This window comes from Zeugodacus cucurbitae, chromosome 3 (genome assembly GCF_028554725.1).
Source record: "Zeugodacus cucurbitae isolate PBARC_wt_2022May chromosome 3, idZeuCucr1.2, whole genome shotgun sequence".
Taxonomy (NCBI): Eukaryota; Metazoa; Arthropoda; class Insecta; order Diptera; family Tephritidae; genus Zeugodacus; species Zeugodacus cucurbitae.
In genome coordinates, this window is record NC_071668.1 from 52,064,972 (window position 1) to 52,072,080 (window position 7,109).

The 7,109-nt window shown below is 40.2% G+C and overlaps 1 pseudogene; it reads right to left on the reverse strand.

The window, feature by feature from the left end:
- Nucleotides 1-620: 620 nt before the first annotated feature.
- LOC114805298 (phenoloxidase-activating factor 2-like) lies at nt 621-2,031 on the reverse strand (annotated as a pseudogene).
- Between the last annotated feature and the right edge of the window lie 5,078 nt (nt 2,032-7,109).

Here is a 7,109-nt window from a genome sequence, read left to right on the forward strand (position 1 = left end):
GTCTCTCAGATATTTTGAAGAAATTTTGAGGGAATATGTTTCTTCTAATAATATGTCTAAGTGCCAACAATGAGCGAAATCGGGTCATAACTTCATCTATCTCCCATATACTTAATATTAGGGTTTTCAAACTTTCTATGTATACCATATATATGCCGAATATATGAGTCAAATTGTTTGTTATATTAATAAATTTAAATAAATAAATTGCGAGAGTATAAAATGTTCGGTGACACCCAAACTTAGCCCTTCCTTACTTGTTATTAAAGATTTTGAGTAACGGTGCCTACAAACTACATACATTTGATGCTACTGACTATCGAACAACAACAAAATTCTTGTCAAACCTTATATATGTTAGATCTGCTGACCTTCACCGTGATGTTGGTGTTAATTCAGTAGTAAACGAAATAACCTAACTTGCAAAGACTCACGAAATGAGGCTTATACAGCATGGAAGTGAAGAAGCATCCAGACTCATGGGTACTGCTAAACGAGAAAACCAAATGAATTTCTCTAACTAACGAATTTCTTAGTATTTAATCATTGTATACTAGTTACAATTGTAATAAAAAAAATTTATTAACTTATCAACAAAAAAAAAACACAACTTTGGAGATCTTATTTGATCTTTATATTTTGTTCATATGAAATGTCCTTTTGAGTATATTCAAACGCAACGGATAATATAGAAAATGTCTTAAACCGTAAAATGCTTAAAATTAATGCCTCGTGCAGAAAGCTTTTTGTTGATCCAATTGCGGAGATATGCCACATTTGCGTAGACTCCTGGCACATCCTTAACCCCGCATTTGATACCCCAAGCTACAATACCAGCTTGATAGTAACGATTCGGGTTATTCGGATCGGGGCAAACTAATGGTGAGCCGCCATCACCTTTGCATGTATCCTTGCCTTCCTCGCCACCTGCACAAATGAAACTCTGATCCAAATGGAAAAATCGTCCCAGACGTGTTTTACGTAGATTTGCTTGGCAAGTATCATGTGGCACTATAGGTAAATCGATCTTGTTCAAAATCACCGAATTAACTCCATCTTCGCCTATCTTATCTTTGCCCCAACCGGAGGCATAGCAACGTGAATATTCGAAGTTGACGTCCGATTCAGGCAAACAAATGGGACGTACATTTTCCTCCCACGTGAAAGGTGTTTCCAAAATGAATAGCGCTACGTCGTTGAAGAGTGTGCGCTTGTTGTATTTCTCGTGCCGAATGATCTCTTTGACACGTGCATCTTGATGTGGCAACACCTCCTGTTTGGTTTGTGTGTCCCACTCTTCGGCGCGTGCAACCAATAGGTGTGGCTCAGCGTTTCGTGCACAATGTGCAGCTGTCAGGACAACATTTGGTGCAATTACAGATCCACCACATTCGTATATGTTGAACAACTCGCCCCAAATTAGTTCATCACGCAGAATGGCCACCATCCAAGGGAATTCACCAAACTCTGACTCGCCTTCTTTGTCGCTAGTAATTCTGAAACCTTCACCGGTTGGATTACGATAACCACAACCTTCGTGCCTCTCTGCTGGTTAGATGGGTATGTTCGGTTCCGTTAACTGAAAGAGAAACAAACGAGAGTGAAGAGAACTCGTATTGAATTCCAAGTTGTTAACATATACCTTATCTTCTGTACTACAGCATACTTCCGAATAGCCACATGGATTTTCTACATATATTTGTAAATCGATGAAGTTTTCAAAACCTCCTACCTCCGCTCCTTTTGCATCGCAAAGAAAACGTTCAACACACTCCTAATTTACACCACAAATTTTTCCACCGCCAACATTATAAATACTTTTCGCTGGTTGTGCTTGCATAATGAAAATCGAGAGTGAAAGTATATAAATGGCGATTACCGTTAAATTGCGATTCATTTTGCAGCAAACTACCTGAAAGTGGAAATTTGAAAAAATATCTTAAAAAACAATGAGTGTATGTTCTTCTCGATGATGCTTTTTTTTTTAATCAACCACAGATTCTAGAGCAGTTAAGCTCCATGAAATTAGAAAGAATAAATAACTCACCAATGCTGAACAATTAACACCAAAAAGTAAGAGCTAACGATTCGACGACTGTTTGCGTTAAACTAAGAAGCAAATTTAAGATCACTGTAGCTTTATTATAAAAATGTTGTCGTTATCAGTTCCGAACTTATATTTCTAAGAACCAAACATTAATTTGATTTAAATAATTTCCATAGAAGAGCATACAGTCCGTCGTGTTCAATGATTAACTGTACGATGGTGTCCATATAAGTACACAAGTATAAATACCGGCGAAAAACCAAGGTTTCACGAAGCGGTCTTGCTCTTTAACCAATTTTGATTGTCACCATCAAAGAGTCACCTCAATCAGCAAAAAACGTTATGCTATCACTACATTGTCTTAATAATCCGCCTACATATTTATCCGATTCGACTAAAATTTTGATTTCATCATAGTTCTCTTGTGATAGTGGTGCTATCGTACAGTGACTAAGTACTTATCAGATCTCCCTCATATGACATCACAAGGCCCATAAATCACCGAAAGCAAGAAGTTGGTAAAATATATACTTGCACGCGAGATTTACTTAGAAAATTTAGAAGATCATATCGGTCATATTTCATATACATTGCCTATTAATTTAAACTTTTGACACCTTCCTAGAAAAACAAAACATTATAAAGCTGATGCATGGGTAAACTACAGTTTACGCTCGATAATCACACCTCAACTTGCATCACAACTCAACTATCACAGAATACTTTGTTCGTGAGAATGTTTTATTGTGGACATCATAACTTGGTATCAAAAATTAAGGGATTCATGAAAATGAATCGGCACGCACCATCTCCTAGTCTCTCCGGACTAATTCGACTGGCTTTTCTCTAGTCTTTGAATCTTGAAAAGCATGAGTAACACCAAAGAAAGTAAATAAGGTTTTATCATTTGTTATCGTTTGTGGACGAAGCTGATTATTAATCAACGTCCATACGGTTGGTTAAACCGCTAAATGAGGAGGCTATAACATAATGGCACTATATCTAGGATAATGATTGATCAGGTGATACCCAATAATCCAAATATAATTAATGAATTATGGTATTTTCAGCAGAACATAAGTTTCTTCTATAAGCGCATATGTATACTAGTTAGTTAAAATAAAAAATAATTAGATTTTAGCGAATGACGTTTTTTTACAAATCTATAAACCTAAAGGTAAAATATAAAAAGAAATAACTTTCATAGTACTCCCGCAATTTACTTTTTCTAATTATACCCTGAACAGGGTTTGTCACGAAGTTTGTAACACCCAGAAGGAAGTGTCAGAGGCCTTATAAAGTATATATATAAATGATCAGTATATTGAACTGGGTCGATTTAGCCTTGTTCGTCTGTCTGTATATATACGAACTAGTCCTTCAGTTTTTAAGATATCGTTTTGAAATTTTGCAGATGTTATTTTCTCTGCTCATTTGTCGGAACTGCCGATATCGGCCCACTATATCATATAGCTGTCATACAAACTGAACGATCGGAATCAAAGACTTGTATGGAAAACTTCCGCATTTGACGTGGTATCTTCACGAAATTGTCATGGATTACTGCTTAAGGTAATAATATAATCTCCGCAGAAATTGTTCAGATCGATTAACTATATAACCTTAATGTTTCTAGCAAAAAGCTCGGCTAAAAAGAATTAGTAAAATGTTTTCTTTGTTTTTACTTACTTTTTCTTACGTCTTTAGATTTGCTTAAACACATTGTTACTAAAAGAAATGCACCTGTGAAGGGTATATTAGCTTCGGTACACCCGAAGTTAACGTTTTTTCTTTTTTATTAATATAACACACATTTGAGCAACATACATATTCGGCATAGAGTCCATTAGAATAACGAAAATCATTATTTTTAGTATATAGGGCCTGGGGTAATTCATGGACCGATTTCAACTATTGCTACCCTGATCACTTTGGTACATATAACTCCATACACATATGAAAACTCATATAAGTACTTATGAAATAGCTTCATTACAAATGAAAATGTGCTCTTTGCTTGATGCTCCAAAAACAACACTAACTGATATTTCGCGCTATTTTACATGGAATGGCCGAATATGTTTCGTCTTGTCCTAATTCACCGCCAGAGCCATTTGCTTCTCTTCTTTGCATGGAGAAAGCAGAACTAACAGTGAGGTTATTAAGGCCAATGATATCCACGTACGTCAGCGGCTGTACACTCTCTTAGAATATTGTACCTATTCTATTTAGCTCTTAAGCTCGTATTATTTTCTCCAGCAATATATTGAATAAGTTGCATGATAGTGAGTCACTCTGTTTGAGCGTTTTGTATTATCCAACATTAGTTTACATAGTCGTATAAGCTATTCAGGCATAGAGGCAGTTCCTTTTCGTGTTATCGAAAGATACTTGGTCTAAGTTCAAAACTGAAGTCGTGAGCTGCTTGCGCCATATGCAAAATAAGCGTTTGTGGTCACCTTCAAGTCAAAGTAAGGATTTTTTCTCACTTGCGTGAACTTTTACACATGACACTATCACCTCATTAGTGGTTCATCTAAAATTTATAAACTTGGTATTATAATATTATTTCAAAACTTTTCGAAAAATCGTGTCATCGTGATTTTTGAGATGTACGGGTTTAAAGTTTTAAATTAAAACTGATATGGCCAGAAGAGCGAAGTGATGACGGCCTCTGAATGACCAACGCAAAAAAACGGCTTCAATTTGCGGTAGAGTAGATGACTTGGAGTGTTCATTGAGGATGGGATCATGTGTAGAAGTTCACGCAAATGAGGAAAGTTTTTGATTGTCATTCACTTGGAAGTGGCCAGAAACGATTCTTCTCCACATGGTTCAAGCAGCTCACGGCTTCCGGTTTTAGACCAAGTATCCTCTGGGTAGCCAACAGACATCCGTTTGAAGGCGAGCTAAAGTGAGAAGGCGAAGCCCGCTTATGCGGTTGTGCGTAGGGCTTGGGACCCACCACATAAAAACGAAGTACCAATGAAAAATCTACGAAAGCCTCGGATGAGACACCCCCCTTTTGATGACGACCCCTGTAAACGTTTTAAGGATAATGATATAAGGGCATGCATCTGGAATGTCCGGACCCTTAATTGGGAAGGTGCCTCTGCCCAGCTGGTTGATGTCCTCATACGACTCAAGGCTGACATCACCGCCATCCAAGAAGTGCGATGGACGGGACAAGGACGGAAGAAGGTGGGTCCTTGTGACATCTACTACAGCGGCCATATAAAGGAGCGCAAATTTAGTGTTGGATTTGTGGTGGGAGAGAGACTCCGTCGCAGAGTCCTGGCATTCACCCCGGTGGATGAACGTCTAGCCACAATCCGCATCAAAGCGAGGTTCTTCAACATATCGCTGATTTGCGCCCACGCCCCAACGGAAGAGAAGGACGATGACGATGATCGAAACACGCGGAACCAAATCGATCACGTTGTGATAGACGGAAGACATCCTGTGTTTTAGACGTGCGTACGCTCCGAGGACCAAATATAGACTCGGACCATTATCTAGTCGCAGCGAAGATACGCTCCCGCCTCTGTGCAGCGAAGAATGCCCGTCAACAAACACAAGGAAGGTTCGACGTCGAAAAGCTGCAATCGCAACAGACAGCCACGAAATACTCTACTCGACTTGCACTCCTGCTCTCTGAGAGCACTCATCAGCATCTCGGTATAAGGGAACTGTGTGTGGGAAAACGGCATCTCAAACTCACTGCGTAGCGCTGCAGTCGAAACAATTGGTTTTCGGCAACGACAAAAAACAAGCTGGTACGATGAGGAGTGCCGTCTCGCAGCGGAGAGAAAACGGACTGCCTACCTCGCAACGTTGCAAACGACCACTACACGTGCGGGATGGGATAGATACCGAGAGCTGAAGAGGGAAGCGAAACGCATCTGCAGACAAAAAAAGAAAGAGGCCGAAATGCGTGAGTACGAAGAGCTTGAGAAGCTGGCAGACAGAGGGAATGCTCGAAAATTTTATGAAAAAAATGAAGCGACTTAACGAAGGTTTCAAGACCGGAGCATCCTCATGTAGAGACCAAGGTGGTAATCTGGTAACCGATGTCCAGGGCATACTGGGATTATGGAGGGAACACTTCTCCGACCTGCTGAATGGCAGTGAGAGTACAACACCAGGAGATGGCGAACCCGATCCCCCAATCGATGACGATGGAACAGATGTTCCATTACCCGACCATGAAGAAATTCGAATAGCAATTACCCGCTTGAAGAACAACAAAGCAGCGGGGGCCGATAGATTACCGGCAAAACTATTCAAATACGGCGGCGAAGAACTGATAAGGTGCATGCATCAGCTTCTTTGCAGAATATGGTCGGAAGAAAGCATGCTTGACGATTGGAATCTCAGTGTGCTCTGCCCAATCCATAAAAAGGGAGATCCCACAATCTGCGCCAATTACCGTGGGATCAGCCTCCTAAATATCGCATACAAAGTTCAATCGAGCGTACTGTGTGAAAGACTCAAGCCCACCGTCAACAAACTGATTGGACCTTATCAGTGTGGCTTTAGACCTGGAAAATCGACAACTGACCAGATATTCACCATGCGCCAAATCTTGGAGAAGACCCGTGAAAAGAGGATCGACACACATCACCTTTTTGTCGATTTTAAAGCTGCTTTCGACAGCACGAAAAGGAGTTGCCTTTACGCCGCGATGTCTGAATTTGGTATCCCCGCAAAACTAATACGGCTGTGTAAATTGACGTTGAGCAACACCAAAAGCTCCGTCATGATTGGGAAGGACCTCTCCGAGCCGTTCGATACCAAACGAGGTTTCAGACAAGGTGACTCACTATCGTGCGACTTCTTTAACCTGATGCTGGAAAAAATTATAAGAGCTGCAGAGCTAAACCGAGAAGGTACAATCTTCTACAAGAGTGTACAGCTCCTGGCGTACGCCGATGATATTGATATCATCGGAAGCAACAACCGCGCCGTTTGTTCTGCTTTTTCCCGCATGGATAAGGAGGCGAAGCGAATGGGTCTGGAGGTGAATGAGGACAAGACGAAATATCTCCTGTCATCAAACAAA